Raw genomic sequence first — 17,483 nt, 5'->3', positions numbered from 1 at the left:
CCGGGCCAGCCCCCAAAAATTTAAAATTCAGTAGAAAAGTTGAAAAGATCAAGGTGGAGGAAATCTCTCTGAAAGAAAAAAAAAGTCCAAGAGATGAAAAATACAAATTAGAGGATGGGTCTGAGATATAAAATATTCTGCTTATAGGAGAATTTCATAAACAAACCACAGAGAAAAGAGTAGAGAAGAAATATTATACAAACATCTCCCAGAACAGGACAACACATTTCTAGACACAAAAGCTTCAATGAGTGTCCAGCAGGATGAATTTAAAAAGATCCTGAATAAGGTATATGACTGAAATTTCAGAACTGTAGGGACAAAGAACAGAACCTAAAAACTTCCCCAAGAAAAAAAGAGGTCACATATAAAGGATTAGCAAAGCATAGGGCAGCTATATCAACAGTACTAGAAGCTGGAAGGCAATGGACAAACATCTTCAAAATGCAGAGAAAAAACTATTTCCAAGCCAGAATTCCATACCCAGTCAAATTATTTATCAGGTAGATAAAATAAAGATATTTATATACATAATGAAAGGCTCAAGATTTACTTACCTAGTGAAGAACGTGTTCTACCAAAATGAGAGAATAAATCAAGAGGAACTAGGGGATCTACTAAGGGACGAAGAGAAAGAAAATGCCCAGGAAACAGGTGAAGGCAGGTGCCAGGAAGACAGCTGTACAACAGGCCTGGGAGAGAAACCAGTCCAGATTGGAGCAGGACAGAGCACTGGAGTCTGTGCGTGTTGAGGGGAGAGGAGCGGGGCACGGGACGATGGACAGACACATGGACTAACAACATCTAAGAGTTTCTGGTAAATTGGATCGAAGAGTGTTTACAAGGTGGCAAAAGTCTTATAGGATGGGAAGTCAAAGACTATATCTAAATCAATAGCAATATATCACATCCCAAAATATAAAAATACTATAAAAAAGGCAGCTAAAAAAAGGTGAAAATGGTTGTCTGCAGTTAATGGAAAGGGAGTGGGCAAGACACTGACATTTTTTGCTCTGAGATTTAAAGTACTATTTGGCTTTTCGATCTGTGCATATGTATTATTTTGATATGTGTAAACAAGTAAGCAATAATTTATCCTCAAATATACAAAAAAAAAAAACCTCTAGATGAAACCACCTACTTGACCCTTCCTTCTAACAGTTCTTTGTTTTTGTTTTTAAATTGGGGGGAGGAACTTAGTATACCTTTAGAAACCAAAAATCACAAAGTATGATTTTGTTAATATGCTTTTAAAAATTCACAGAGCCTAATGCTTCAGAATACAGGCTCTGGAGTCAAAAGACCTGCCTCTGAATCCTGGCTCAATCACTTTTAAGTTACCTGGGGCAAGTTACTTAACTTGTCCAAGCCTTAGTTTCTTGATTTATAAAATAAAACTACCAACACCTACTTCACAGGATGTTTGGAAAATTGGGTGAAATAACATATTAAGTGTTCGGCATGATGCCTGACGGTTACTAAAACTCAATAAATGGTAGCTGCTCCTACAGCAATTATTATTACTATTCTCACTATTATTTCCTCACTATCTACTTGACTAAAATTTGATGAAAACATTCTAGAAGACAGAAGCACATCAGCCTGCTTCTCAAATGGCTTAGAAGACAATAAGTTAAGATGCTCTTGAGGGTCAAAATTTGAACACATATAACCTAGAAGAAAAAAATAAAATCAGATAAAATAAAATAATCAAACCAAAAAACCTCCCAGAATACATAACCAAATCAGTCTCTGAAGGAACAGGAAGAGCTCTTTGCCTTACCTTGCTGAATTACACACTTCATACTTATTACAACATTTCACTACCTATATCCTGGAGCAGAATCTAATGCATAAACTAAAACTCATCAGACAAAGTCTCAGTCCTGCTGTTGGGTCTCTAGAGGATAAAACACTGGCAAACTGGTTGCAAAATAGCCACATTACTCACATGCCAAGAAAACCTGTAGAAAGTTTTAAAATATAAACCATATCCAACAATTCGAATTATCTTCAATGTGAACTCAAATCATTTTAAAAGCATTGAATCCAAAAGGGACCAATTTAAGAGGAGGAAAGAATACTGCCTTTGGAATCTGGCAGTTCTGAGCTTGAAGCCCACTTTGCCTTTTACTAACTGGTATGACTTTGGGTGGGCAAGAGACTACACTTCGCCTTTCTTACCGGAACGACAGGATATTACTAGTTACCTCATGGGGTTAAACGAGATATGATGTCCCAAGAGCCCTGTGGCAATGCTCCCAAAGTGAGAACTGCTATAACTACCTTACTATTTTGTTTCAAGAACTGCAATTCAGGGTTACCTGTCTACAGCTGACTTGTTCACAATACCCTGGTTCCTCTAGTTAGTGTTCTTCGTACCTTCACTGTAAAAATCACTTCCTCATGAAAGGGAGGAAAACTCTGTTCTTCAAGAACTGTAAGGTAAAGGCAACAAGAAGTCCCCAGTGTACTTCAAAACAACACAGGGGACAAGCAGGACTGGGTGACCCACCACCATTTAGAGGTCAGTTCATATGTGGCGTTGGCCATTTCCAGGTAGCAACCACTTCCTAATAACAAGCCTAATAAAAGCACTCATCAAAGGCAGACAGACTAAGAAGACAAAGAGGCGAGAAAGTTCAACTTTTTGTCCCTATGGTCAAATTCAGAAGTAAATGTACAACTAATAAAACACGACTGGTTCAACTACCCCACTTTTTCTAACACCTTTTAACAGTTTATTTTACTCTCTGCAGTTTTTGGTAGTTACTGACGTTGATAAAGTAATTCTTTATTACTTTATCTTTATTACTTTATTACTTTAACTTCTTTAGATATCCAGTAAGAAAGAAAAAAAGCAGAGGAAAGGAGAAAGAAACCACATATTAGTGTAGGATGGCAAGCTGGGAAGTATAGCAAAGCTTCCAAAGGGAGTCAAGAAAAACTTCTGTCTTCCCTAGGAATAATATGACAACCACAAAAAGTGGTATCTGTTCTTTCTATACCACTGATGTACACATTTCATAAATTCAGTCCTTATCAAATTATCAGAAAATTTACTTACAGAAGGGCATTACATAATGATAAAGGGAACAATCCAACAAGAGGATATAACATTTATAAATATCTATGTGCCCAACATAAGAGCACCTAAATACATAAAGCAAATATTAGCAGACAAAAAAGGAGAAAATGACAGTAGCACAGTAATAGTAGGGGACTTTAATATCCCACTTACATCAATGGACAGATCATCCAGACAAAAGATCGATAAGGAAACACTGGCCTTAAAAGACACATTAGACCATATGGACTTAATAGATATATACAGAACATTCCATCCAAAAACAGCAGAATATACATTCTTTTTGAAACCACATGAAACATTCTCCAGAAGAGATCACATTAGGCCAGCAAACAAGACTCAATAAATTTAACAAGACTGAAATTTATATAACGTTATAAACCAATGTTACCTCAACTTTTTTTAAAAAATGGACATTTACTTAGAGAATGTGCTAACACTATTAAAAATATAATGCCAGTAAAGAACCGCTGTCAGGTTCTGAGTTTCTTTCTGCAGCCTCCTTCAGTAAGAATTTACTGACCACCTACAAAGCGCCACACACTACCTTGTCTGCCAGGATGACCCTGCAATATGTTTGAGTCCTGCCCTCAGAGATCCGTGTGTCTGGGGGAAGCAGGAGGGGCACAGGAGGAGTCAAGTACAGAAACCACTACCACAGAGTAAACGACCGGCACAAGAGAAGCCCAGACAAGCACTTGCCCAGCCAGAGGGTCTCTTCCCAACTCTCATCTCCTCTCTATACCCAGCAGCCCAACCCAGGGTCAGGAACTTCCTGGACCCAAGAACATTCCTGAGCACAAGAGAACCAGTCACAGGAGCATTCTCACGCACAGGCACGTATATACAGATATACCGGTAATTAATTTGTTCGAGAAATCTTGAGGGCCCTAAGTAAACGGGCAGTTAACAGTCCCAGCTCGAGCCCTAATTCCCCGTGTGACTTTAGACAAGTCACTTCTTGCACTGGCACTGATTTCCTCCAAGAGCACAAGACCCAGGAACTTTCCTCCCTCTCGCTATAACCCTCATCCCTCTGGCAGTGGCTCCACAAATGAAAGATTCTCAGGGGCCAGGAGTCCACTGCATTTGGAATTAACCACGTTCCCCCAAATTCTTCGACAATGTGACGGTCCCACCTCATTCCTTTCCTCCACCCACCCTGAAAAACTGGAACTTCAGCATTCGCTCATTTATGAAGCCTTTTCTATGTAAACTACTCTACATCTAAGATGAAAACAAACAAAAACCCTATGCCGACGCGAAGTAAAATCCCTGCCCTCCGGAGTTCCCCTTCTAGTCGGGTGAGAGGATCAAGCGAGAAAAAGATGAATACCGGACAGTACACGAGCACCTAACACTGACGACGCTGGGGGCCCGCGCGAGCGCAGAGCTCCCAGGCCATTCCCGACTCCCACGGAGGGCCGCGCTCCGGGCGGAGCAGAGCCGAAGGACAGCCCCAGCCCCGGACCAGCGGGACGGCGGGGCGGAGGCCCGGCGCCGGGAGGCCGGGACGGCAGAGGGGCGGCGGGCCCGGGGCGCCTGGGGAAGGGGCGGCAGCAGGAGCGCCCCGGCGGAGCCGGCGGCCCGGGGGCACCGAGGCCGGGGGGCGCGGAGCCCGCGGCCAGGGGGGCCCGCGGGGACCGAGAGGACCGAGGCCGGGGGGCGCGCCCGGGGAGGCTCCCGGGGAACTGACGCCAGAGGGCAGGCAGCGGAAGAGGTGCGGGCCCGGGCTCCGCTCGGAGGGGCGCGGGGTGAGAGCCCGGCACGCACGCGGACACTCACCTGCGAACGCCGAAGAAATGGAAGAGCGCAAAGACGCAGCCGGGGTTGCGGGACTCCGACCGCCTCACGCCAGCGTCCTGGCCGCCGCCCACGTCACGACCCCAGAGCGCATGCGCGGGGCGCGCTCGAGGCCTGAGGGGAAGGGTAATGGGGCCGGCGAGCCTGCGCTGTGGTAGCGGGTGGGAGAGCTGCGCACCCTCCACGCCGTTTAAGGACGGGCTTAATGGGCGGAGAAGGAGCTGTGCGCGCGCTGACCTTGCTTCTGAATAACACGCTCGAATAAAAGAAGCCAGAGCTCGTTAGAGAAATGACTGACGCTAGAGCGAGGCCAAGCTGACTCTGCAGTCTCGTGCTGCGCCAGGAGTAAGCCACGCTGGAAAGGTGAAAGCACGGAGGCTGTCAGGGGTCACAGCAGTCAACCGGGAAGAGCCCCCAAGGGCCAAACCTGGAACAATTTCAGCTACGACGTAAATTATATGGAATTAGATTATAACAGAGACTATAACATAAATATATTAAAGTCCATTTTGCTGTAAATAAATGATTAAATGAGTTAATGGGGAGAAGAGATAAATCTTCCTTATAGAGAAATTCTAATTAATCATACCCTTTCTGGGGGGAGTATTAATCTCCACCCACCCCTGAGTGTGGGCTGTGCATAGTGACTTCCTCCCAAAGAGTACAGTGTGGGAAGGAGGAAAAATAACTTTACAGTGGAGAAACCTGACAATGCTACTGGACCATATGATCAAGCTTAGCATCAACAGTGATGAGTCATGTTGATAGTATTTGCCCTTGATAGGATGTAATGAAAAGGTCGCTTTTCCTGTGATCTTCCTTCCAAAAAAAGCATAGCCCCCATCTAAACATGACAAGAACATCAGAAAAATTCCCATTGAGGGATATTCCACAAAATATCCTCACCAGGACTCCTCAAAACTATCAAGGTCAATAAAAAACAAGGAAAGACTCAGAAACTGTCATATGCAATGCAGTGTCCTAGATGGCTCCTGGAACAGAAAAAAACAATGTTAGTGAAAAAATTGGTAAATTCCAAGTATAGTCTTGATTTTAGTTAATAGTAATTAGTAATTTTTAGTTTTGACAATTGTACCATGAGTATGTGAGATGTTAACTTGAGGGTAGACTGAGTGAAGAGTATACTATTGTCAGGAAAGAGGGAGAATCCTCCTCCACCCTTTCCCTTAAGGTTCTTATGGCTGGCCAAATAATTAAGACAGGTTAGCAGGAGAAAATAACACCAAGTTTAATAACATGTATACATGGGAGAAACCAGGGAAACTGAGTTTCTCAACACAATAGGGGCGATTCTCATCTTAAATACCATCTTCATCTAAAGACAAAGGAGGATGTTGGGGGTGGTAGGGGTTTGGGATTTTAGAGGGGAAGAAGACAATTCACATGGAGAGGGAAATGTAAATGTTTATCAGACAATTGTTTACGGGACCACCTATAGAGAAGTGGCCAGAGAGACAGAAATCACAGTAATCAAGAGTATGTAGATTTAAGTCCTCTCCTTCCGTCCTGATAAGAGTTTCCAGAGACAAGGCCATCCCCCACCCCCCCAGCACACAGAGGGAGATACCTTTACAAAGGGGGATTTCCCTTGTAAATGTAAATGTTTGTCTGGCAACTCCTAGCAGGGCCACCTAGAGAATGTGGCCGGGAAAAGACAGAATTTTTGATAAGAGGGGCTTCTTGGTGCCTTTCCTATTGTAACATCTATTTTGCATTATATTACAGCCATCATATGATAGAAACTCCTTCCTGGAACAGGTCTTCTATGTTAAATTCTGTAGGCAGTTTGGGGGAGGTCAAATGTCCATCAGAGAAAATGTTACTGCCCAATGTGGGGCCTTCTGCTCAAGGCAACACATGCCAATAGTCAAGAGGCAAGGTGGTAGGAGAAAAAGGACTTTATTATTACAGCTTGCTAGCAAGAGGGAAGATGGCCAACTCATGTCCAAAAGAACCATCTTAAGGGGGCATGAAATCTTATAGTAGTTATATAGGCCATTGTGTTATTGGGGAGGGGGTTAGGAATGTTGACCTTCTGGTGTTACAGACTGGGAGTGCCACACCAGATCTTTCAGTTTTCACTGATGATGGCTATCAGCATAGATACTCTGTTCAAAGGTCATCACATTCCTAAGGAACTCAAAAAAACAAAGTTATCATCTTATCGAAGCTGGGAGGTACGTGCACAAGCAGAGGTCGTAAAATCTACATAGCAGTTAGATCTCCTGGAGGGTGCATATCCAGCTAGGTTAGGTTGTCAGAGGTTGTTCAAAGTTACAATAGAATTTTTCTTTTCTACAATATGGCTTCCCTTATGTCAACCTTGTCTTGAGCCAGTATCAAAAATAATCAAGGTAAAGAGATATATTTCAGGGTGGTCAAACTTTGATCTCCCGCACTATCTTTGTAACTTTTCTGCAAATCTAAAATTATTCCAAAATAAAAAGCTTATTAAAGGGGCAGGCCCCATGACGTAGCAGTTAAGTGCATGTGCTCTGCTGCTGGCGACCAAGGTTTGGATCCCAGGTGCATACCACTTGTCAGGCCATGCTGTGGCAGCATCCCACATAAAATGGAGGAAGATGGGCATGGATGTCAGCTCAGGGCCAGTCTTCCTCAGCAAAAAGAGGAGGATTGGCATGGATGTTAGCTCAGGGCTGATCTTCCTCACAAAAAAAAAAAAAGTGTGTTAAAGAAAAAAATAGCAATGGAGGGAAAAGGGGAAATGTTAATTATCTTTACTGCTAAACTTTTAAGATGCTTTGAAGCCCCCATGGGCCTCAGGGGGTGGGGTAGGGATAATGCTTGGGAAGTGGCCTGAGGGAACCTTCTGGCAACCCTACTCCTGAATGGTAGGTATGTGTGTATAAATATTTATCAAGATGTACACTTAAGATTTGTTGTCTTTAGAAGGATGTGCAGCTATGACACACAACTATCTACTGGGGCTTTGGGGGGAAAAAATAAATAAATAAAATCTTTAAAAAAAAAAAAAAAGATTTGTTGTCTTTTCTGTATGTAAATTCTCTCTCTCTCCCTCTCTCTCTCTCCACCCTCCCCCATATATATATATATATATAAACTTTAAAAAACTAAAACAAAATTTTGGGAAGGCCCTGTAGTAAATGATCCTCACAACTACAAACTCTGGTGGTAAGAGCTCCTGTCCTAACCTAGCTCCTCTCTAGGGAAAGAAATGCAGGGTAGGGAGTTCTGTGATGCCTTCCAGCCTAAAATTTGCAAAATAGTGTGGCTTCATCAACATAGAGTACAGAGATTGGCATCATCTGGGGGCTGGCCCTGTGGCGTAGCAGTTAAGTGCATGTGCTCTGCTGCTGGCGGCCCGGGTTCAGATCCCGGGTGCGCACCCATGCACCACTTATCAAGCCATGCTGTGGCGGTGTCCCATATAAAGTAGAGGAAGATAGGCACAGATGTTAGTCCAGGGCCTGTCTTCCTCAGCAAAAGGAGGAGGATTGGCATGGATGTTAGCTCAGGGCTGATCTTCCTCACACACACACACACAAAAAAAAACCCAGAGATTGGCATCATCTGGAATTCTTCCTGATTCCACCACCTGTGGATGAGCTAGAGCAAATTGCCTAACCTCACTGAGGTTCCTGACCCTCTCTCAGTAAAGCTGTGTGTCTAGCCCTGACCGCCTTCATTGTTAGTCTTAGGGGTCTATCAGGGCTTGGATTTGGAGTGCCCATAAATATCCTAACGTGTTGTCTTTGAGTGATGGGACTCTGGATGACTTATTTCTTCTTCCTACTTTTCTATATTTTCCAAATTTTCTTTAATGAATCACTTAATCAACACTTAAACAACTTAAAATCATTTATTTATTTATTTATTTATTTGTTTATTTTTGTGAGGAAGATCAGCCCTGAGCTAACATCCAAGCCAATCCTCCTCTTTTTGCTGAGGAAGACCGGCCCTAAGATAACATCTATTGCCAATCCTCCTCCTTTTTTTTTTTTTATTCCCTTTTTCTCCCCAAAGCCCCTGTACATAGTTGTATGTCACAGTTGCACATCCTTCTAGTTGCTGTATGTGGGACACCGCCTCAGCATGGCCACACAAGTGGTGCGTCGGTGCACGCCCAGGATCCAAACCCAGGTGGCCAGTAACAGAGCGCACGCACCTAACTGCTAAGCCATGGGGCCAGCCCCTAAAATCATTTAAACTACAGGAAAAAAGTAATATTTGAATCCATTTCAGTTTAAGTAGGTGTTCTAGGAGCCAGAGCAGGGAATGTCTGGTTTGTTAAATTAGCTTTCTGTCCAAGTTTGCTGATGAGAAAAGTATAGGAGGGAGAAGACCTCCTGCCTGTAAAAACACCTGCTTTCCAACGCCACATCTAGCAATGCTGAATGTGTGGCCTCTGATCTGGAACTGAAAGGGGGGATTCAGGAATCCACAGTGGGACTCCGAGTTTGTCAGTCACCCGACTCCATGGCTCCTTAGAATTTGTGGTCTTCAACTCAGTGGAACCAAATTACGTGCTGATTACCCCCACTTCCTTGTTTGCCCCAATTACTAATACTGCTTTCTTTATTAAAAAGAGAAAGCGATAAGTTCTTCCAGTTAAAAAAGAAAATCTTGGGGCCGGCCCGGTGGCGCAAGCATTAAGTGCGTGAGCTCTGCTGCGGCAGCCCGGGGTTCGCCAGATCAGATCCCGGGCATGCACCGACACACCACTTGTCAAGCCATGCTGTGGCGGCATCCCGTATAAAGTGGAGGAGGATAGGCATGGATGTTAGCCCAGGGCCAGTCTTCCTCAGCAAAAAGAGGAGAATTGGCAGATGTTAGCTCAGGGCTGATCTTCCTCACAAAAAAAAAAAAAAGAAAAGAAAATCTAAATAGGACATATAGTGTCATATATCCCTTCCACATCTCATTTAATTTGAAATGAGACTCTTCTAAATAACAGGAGGTAATAGACATTTATTTCCAGCTTTCTTTACCTCTTCTAAGTGAATCAGAGGTCCTCATGTTCTCTTCTTTTTTTTTTTTTTTTTTGTGAGGAAGATCAGCCCTGTGCTAACATCTGCCAATCCTCCTCTTTTTTTGCTGAGGCAGACCGGCCCTGGGCTAACATCCGTGCCCATCTTCCTCCACTTTATATGGGACGCCGCCACAGCATGGCTTGCCAAGCCGTGCGTCGGTGTGCTCCAGGGATCCGAACCGGCGACACCCAGGCTGCCGCAGCGGAGCACGTGCACTTAACTGCTTGCGCCACTGGGCGGCCCCCATGTTCTCTTCTTTATTGGATTCCTTTTTGGTTTTCTGCAGTATCTCAAGGAATATATATATATATATATGGAGATGTCAACCTTAAAAGTAAAGTAATCAGTTATTTTACCAGAAAAATGAGTTTATTTGAGAAAAACCAAAGAATTGCAATTCAGGACCTGCATGCTATGGTAAAAGCCATAGGCAAGTCCAACAATCATAGTAGAGCAACATTATTTTATAGACAAAAAGGAGGAAATTGGGAGAGGTTGTTTTGAACAAAAGTCCATTGGAGAAAAGCAAGAGTTCAGCGTCGGGACGGTTTCTCATTGGCTGAGTTGCTGGGGTAGTCAATATCTGTTTAGGATGGAATGTACATTTCTTCCTGTTGGGGTCTTAATTGACGATTCTTCCTGTTGAGGACTTCTTCCTGTTGGGGTCTGTAATTGACTATCTTTCCTGTAATTGACTTTGAAAGGTACTGAGTGAGAGCTCCCCTTTCCAGCCTCCTGACTCCATTTTAAATGAGGTCTCCCTTTATTAATTTTCACATTTTCCCCGTTTGATTGCGATCTTTCTCCAAAAGCATTGCTGATCAAGAGTCAGGATTTCTGCATCTAGTGCTTTGTCCCTCAGTGCCAGGAAGGACCTTTCCTTGTTGTCATGACCCACATTGGAGGGAAAGTTCATAGTGGTTGGAAACCATTTAGGTCACATTTGAGTAACAAGGAAGGTCAAGAGGGAGAACGCTCAGGCACCTCTTATTCAAAGTCTATAGTCATTGGGGGTCATAAGCATTGGAAATCATTTCAAATTGTTGAGCTAACATCACTTTATTGGGTACATCATTTTTACAAAGATTTGACAGGCAACGGAATACAAAACTTAAAATAATTACACAAAACAGAATTAAAAGTAACATGACAATTCCAAATTGTGTAATGGTTCTAAACAAGGAGCCCAAACCTGAAGGCAACCAGCTAAACAGAGGCTTAAGGGGGTGGACCCATGAAAGGCATCTGATTTGTTATGAAGAGAAAATATAATGGTAAATACAGTAAAAACACTCTCAAACTGAAAGAATTAACTGAGTGCGTTGGGAAGACAGTGCAGGAGTAAACATGAAAAACAATACCTGATGAACTCTTTGCAAAAATAGCAAAAACTTCAAAGATGTGTTAAAACAGTATTGTTGTCTCAATAAAACTGTTTGGAACCAAATGTGTTATCCAGTAATACAGGCTGTAGGGTTGCAAATTTGGAGACCATGAATTTGCATAAGAACCCAGAGTCACTTAATAGACCAGATGAAAGAAAGACTTCTGTGAATTCTGAACTTTCTAATCCTTCAGAAAAAGCAACTGAAAGGATTAATTTGTCACGGGATCATAATGAGGCTGTTTACAAAAGGCCATAATCAAAAGAGGTTTCCCTCGTTTACAAGGGTTTGGGAAATGCAGACAAGGACATTGTCTTTCCAAAGAGATAATGAGAAGAAGCAGCAGTGCGAAGAGGGTGTACAGGCCTGGCCCCCCATCTTGGGAAAGCTGTCTGCCTCAGATGTCAGCTGCTTCTCTTCCCACCCAATTTGATTTGGAGGTCTCCAGTGTTTGCTCAGGACCAGATGTCAGGTGGAGCCTTCTTTAGCTGTGAGGTGTGTACCCAAGGCTTGAGTCCCTCAAGTTAGGTTGCCATCTGGGTAGTGAGGAAGACCTAGGATAGTCCCTTCCAAGGAGATTTCAAGGGCAGTAAAATTAGAAATGTCAGTTTGGCTTATCACAGCCATTTAAGAAAACTGGAAGCATTTAGGATCCAGTCCAGCTTTCAGGCACATAACCAAACCTTAAAGACAATTAATAGGACTAGAATTTAGTATCTACAAAGGTACAAACAATTTCTCTCTCCACAAGTATCCCTATTTTTATTAAAGATAGTCATAGTAAAACTAATTTGTTTGTATTAAACTTGGCCTGATTATTTATATAAATGCAGGAAAAAAGTGGTTGACCATATAAACTCATTTTTAAGATTGCTTTGCTGAAATCTTGTAAGCAAGGCACCAGGTAGATTTTTCAAGCAGTTCCTGAAAGCTGTCTGGTCATTTCTGAGTCTATGTACATCTTTCTTTTTTTTTAAATTTTTTTGTGAGGAAGATTGGCCCTGAGCTAACATCTGTGCCCATCTTCTTCTATTTTGTATGTGGGATGCTGCCACAGCATGGCTTGACAAGTGGTGCCTCAGTCCACGCACAGGATACAAACCTGTGAACCCAGGGCCGCCAAAGCGGAGTGCATGAACCCAAACACTATGCCACTGGGCCAGCCTCTATGTACATCTTTCTTGAATATAACATTCTAGTGAAAGCCTTGGTAATGTAGCCAATATTTTCAGTTGTCCTGTTACAAGGAGAACAGACCTTCGCTGAACCCATGCAAATACATATATTGTCATGAAAAGAATACATACAAGTTCCCCAGGTCTGGAAGGATCAGGTAGAAAGAAAAAGATAAATTTTATAAGTATACACTTTACCAAATTGCTGTAAGTAATAGACACCTCAAAGGAGAGGAGAAAATGAAGTCCTTTACATCTAGAAAACAAAACATCAAAGCAATCAGTCTTCCACTCAAGTTCCAGAAATTCCCACCCAGCTCAGTGTTATGATCGTGAAATTATCAACATATGTATTCTAGAGTACTTATCAAAGCCTTTTTCATGAATCTGTTTGAAAAGGAAACATATTTGTAAAAGCATCAGAGTGAAACAATAACTGTCACTGACAAAACACTTTGTTTTTGGGTAATGGGTAAATGGGTAAATGCAATTGACAAGAAAATTTGGGTATTTTTGTGACATACTTTTTAAATAGAAATTAGAATTACAGGTGATAACATTATATTAGGACATCAGATTTTTAGGAATTGTATACAATTTCTAGACACTTTTTAGTAACGTTAACGCATACAATATAACCTAAAAAGGTTTATTATTGCTTACTCAACCATGCTTCTCATGTAATTTGACATACCAAAGAAGCCTAATTTGTGTAATATCTCTCTTTTTATAAGGGGGGAAACAAATCTTTTGAGATGTCCTGGGTGACCTCTGGAAAATCCCAAAGTTACATCCTGGTCAAAAAGGCTTCATTTAGCTACCATATGATCCAGCTATTCCACTGCTGGGTATTTATCCAAAGAACTTGAAAACACCAATGCATAAAGATACATGCACCCCTGTGTTCATTGCAGCATTATTCACAATAGCCAAGACTTGGAAGCAACCTAAGTGCCCATCAAGGGACGAATGGATAAAGAAGATGTGGTATATATACACAATGGACTACTACTCAGCCATAAGAAACGATGAAATCCAGTCATTTGTGACAACAGGGATGGACATTGAGGGTATTATGCAAAGTGAAATAAGTCAGAGGGAGAAGGTCAAATACCATATGATTTCCTTCATTAAGTAGTAGATAATAACAATAAACAAACACATAGAGACAGAGATTGGATTGGTGGTTACTAGAGGGGAAGTGGGGAGGGAGGAGGGCAAAAGGGATAATTCGGCACATGTGTGTGGTGATGGGTTGTAATTAGTATTTGGGTGGTGAACATGACGTAATCTATGCAGAAATAGAAGTATAATGATGTACACCTGAATTTTATACAATGTTATAAACCAATGTTACTGCAATAAACAACAAAAAAAAAGACTTCATTTAGAATTTGAATATTTTGGGTAGCTTGTCAAAAATATCAAAAGATTTGGACACTTGACCAAATAAAATCACAGGTCATTATGAAATAATACTTAAGTATCAGGGGCAGCCCGGTGGTGCAAGCTGTGGAGTGCCAGCACTCCACTTCCGCGGCCCAGGTTCGCAGGTTCAGATCCCAGGCACTCACCAATGCACCGCTTGTCAAAGCCATGCTGTGGCGGCGTCCCATATAAAGTGGAGGAAGATGGGCACGGATGTTAGCTCAGAGCCAACCTTCCTCAGCAAAAAAAGAGGAAGATTGGCATCGGATGTCAGCTCAAGGCCGATCTTCCTCCCAAAAAGAAAAAATTAGAAAAAGAAATACTTAAGTATCTATTTCACCAAAGTAAAAGTAAAAGATTTCAAAGGCAAATACAAAAGGTTATATGGTTGTGAGCAAAACTTAACTCTTTTAATACTAAGAAGATTCAGTTCTCTTAAGTAATTAAAGACCTGATAGAAACAACAAAGGAAATTATTTTAACAAAACACAAAATCTCTATTTTCTAGGCATATTGCTTAAAGGTAAAGAAGTTTTCACAATCTGTTATCAAGAACAGACCAATACCCCAAGAAAAACTTGTCCTTTTGACAGAAAAAAAGGGCAAATTTTAATTTTTCATCAGCTTATTTTGGTATTAAAACTCATTTAGTAAATTCATTTTGATCTTAGCCAGCTTGACCACACGTTAAAGTTCTTTTCCCTAGATTCATTTCCACAAACCTTCTACACTTTCTTTTTACATTTAGGTTTTTGTCTTTTGCTTTCCTCTTTCCCATTCCAAAATAGCTAGCCTCTCTTTAGGGCGAAATTACTTTCTTTTCCCTCAACAAAATGCATATCTGTTCCTCACACCTTCTTCTATTGAAACACATATCCTACTTTTCTTGCATACGGAGCTCTTTCTCTTATTATTACATACATTTGTTAGAATTCTTAAACTTGGGCTGGCCCCATGGCTTAGCGGTTAAGTGCGCGAGCTCCGCTGCTGGCGGCCTGGGTTCGGATCCGGGCGCACACCGTCGCACCGCTTCTCCGGCCATGCTGAGGCCGCGTCCCACATACAGCAACTAGAAGGATGTGCAGCTATGACATACAACTATCTACTGGGGCTTTGGGGGAAAAATAAATAAATAAAATTAAAAAAAAAAAGAATTCTTAACCTTTAGAATCCTTTGTTTCTAGTGAAAACTAAGAAGTAAGCTATTGTGGACCAGTAAATTGATAAATACATTTCATAATTTCTAAAAGTGTGTGCCTTTTTAAATAGTACAATCTTTCAATGTGGTACAAGACATAGTCACCAACAGACTCAAATTTATCTTTAATTTCTTTGCAATAGGGAGGCAAAGTAGATAAACCCATGTTCAGTAGTTAATATTTTAGTATTTTATATTGTTTAGAAAGTGATCCAGATATTCAAAGAAATTCCACCATTTAATTTAACTTAGCAGGGACTAGCCTGATGGTGTAGTGGTTAAGTTTCATGTGCTCCGCTGTGGTGGCCTGGGTTCACAGGTTCGGATCCCAGGTGCGAACCTACACCACTCATCAAGCCATGCTGTTGTGGTGACCCACATACAAATTAGCTCAGGGTCAACCTTCCTCGGGCAAAAAGGGGAAGATTGGCAACAGATGTTAACTCAGGGCAGATCTTCCTCACCAAAAAAATTAAAAAATAAAAAGTAAATAATAATAAAGTCTATTAATTTCAAAAAATAATTTAACTTAGCAAAAACTCTAAAGTTTTAAGTTACCCAAAAAAGATTTGGGGATATTATTTTTAAGCATACATACCATAAAATATAATTATTGCACCTAAAAACTTTTTTGTGTGTGTGTGAGGAAGATCAGCCCTGAGCTAACATCCAGTGCCAAGCCTCCCCTTTTTGTTGTTGTTGTTGTTGCTGAGGAAGATTGGCCCTGAGCTAACATCCGTGCCCATCTTCCTCTACTTTATATGGGATGCCACCACAGCATGGCTTGACAAGCAGTGCGTCGTCGGTGCACACCCAGGATCCGAACCCGCGAACCCTGGGCTCCCAAGGCAGAGTGCGCGCACTTAACCACTTGTGCCACTGGGCGGCCCCTGCACCTAAAAACTTTTATCCCATTTTCATCTATCTAAAAAATTTGTTCCCATCAATTATGTTTAGATTACTCACAAAAACTTCAAGAGATATTAGACAAAGTCAGCCATTATCTCAAGTGAATTTTCTTGTTGATAAATTTTGCAACAGAGATAACATGAAATTATTTGACCAATAAACTAATGTAGAATAAAAGTATTACATATTTAATTTTGATAACTCCAAAGCCATGCCGGCTTCAATTAAACCAGAAAACTTAAACTAGCTTTATTTAATTATTTTTATTTATTTATTTTTTTTTGTGAGAAAGATCAGCCCTGAGCTAACATCCATGCTAATCCTCCTCTTTTTGCTGAAGACGACGGGCTCTGAGCTAACACCTATTGCCAATCCTCCTCCTTTTTTTCTTCCCCCAAAGCCTCAGTAGATAGTTGTATGTCATAGTTGCACATCCCTCCAGTTGCTGTATGTGGGATGCAGCCTCAGCATGGCCGCAGAAGCGGTGCATCGGTGCTCGCCCGGGATCCGAACCAGGGCCGCCAGCAGCGGAGCGCGCACACTTAACCGCTAGGCCACGGGGCCGGCCCTTCCCTTAGTTTTTTGACTAATTTAGGTATGATATCGTATAGTGAGGTGATTTTAGAGTTTTGTGCATGTTTGGAAGCCTCCAGGTACCAATTAAAATAAAAATACCATTCACTTTGCATAATTATAGAGACAGCCTTCCAATTTGGTTTTAAGAAAAATGAGTTTGGGGAGATCTAAAGTTCCCCATAATGGCCACTGAAATTCCAGACTGCTCTTGGTCAGCTTGCCCATTTAGTTAAAAATGCGTGTGTAGGCACAGAGTGAAGGGACACTTTTATATGGTGACTGACAAACAATAATGTACAACTAAAATTTCACAATGTTATAAACTATTATGACATCAATTTTAAAAAAATGCACATGTAGGGGGCCCATAGTTCTTAAACATAAATCTGGCTGGGGTCCCTAAAGGAGGGCTGCCCTCAGAATGGTTAGATGTCTGGGATGCCATTTCCCATCTTCTGAAAGCCCAAGTTGATTCCAGGAGGAATCCAAAAACAAAAGTCCAAAACCAAAAGAAAATTCCTCCTAGCTTGCTCCTCAAAAGATAACTTGCTACCATGCACCTCAGAAGACAGCCGAGTACTCATCAGGAGGAACTTGAACCATTCCCCTGAGAGGATGAAGCCTTTCTCTGTGAGCCTAGGACAAAACCTCTTCCTGAAGGGACTCTAACTCTTCCCTAAGAGGGAAAAAACCCTCTCCCCTTCCCAAATAAAGTTGGAGAGCTCAAAATGCAAGAAAAGTGGAGCTTGGAATCTGAGAGAAGACTCACCAAACCAAAAGTAGGTGGCAACTGATGGAAGTGATGAGTGTAAGGGGCTCCATACAGGTACCTCGCTCAATTCTGGGGCCCATCATCACCTCCTTCAGATCCCACTTCAGAAACCATGT

At 41.9% G+C, this 17,483-nt stretch overlaps 1 protein-coding gene across 6 annotated transcripts in view; it reads right to left on the bottom strand.

Annotated features, from left to right (window-relative positions):
- PLEKHB2 (pleckstrin homology domain containing B2) overlaps positions 1–5,035 on the bottom strand; it is a 194,737-nt gene extending 189,702 nt beyond the window's left edge. For 2 of the 6 annotated variants that reach the window (XM_087434991.1, XM_087434994.1), the window contains exon 1: positions 4,874–5,034. The gene's annotated coding sequence lies outside the window, so the exon portion shown is untranslated. Of the gene's footprint in view, positions 1–4,873 lie in introns of all 6 variants that reach the window. The other 4 variants (XM_087434993.1, XM_087434995.1, XM_004423943.3 and 1 more) reach the window with 4 other exon arrangements.
- Positions 5,036–17,483: the final 12,448 nt, after the last annotated feature.

The sequence above is a fragment of the Ceratotherium simum genome, chromosome 9 (genome assembly GCF_057802395.1).
Source record: "Ceratotherium simum simum isolate JZ-2026a chromosome 9, ASM5780239v1, whole genome shotgun sequence".
Lineage (NCBI taxonomy): Eukaryota > Metazoa > Chordata > Mammalia > Perissodactyla > Rhinocerotidae > Ceratotherium > Ceratotherium simum.
The sequence above is the reverse complement of the archived record's forward strand: the minus strand, read 5'-3'. Positions and strand labels throughout refer to the sequence as shown.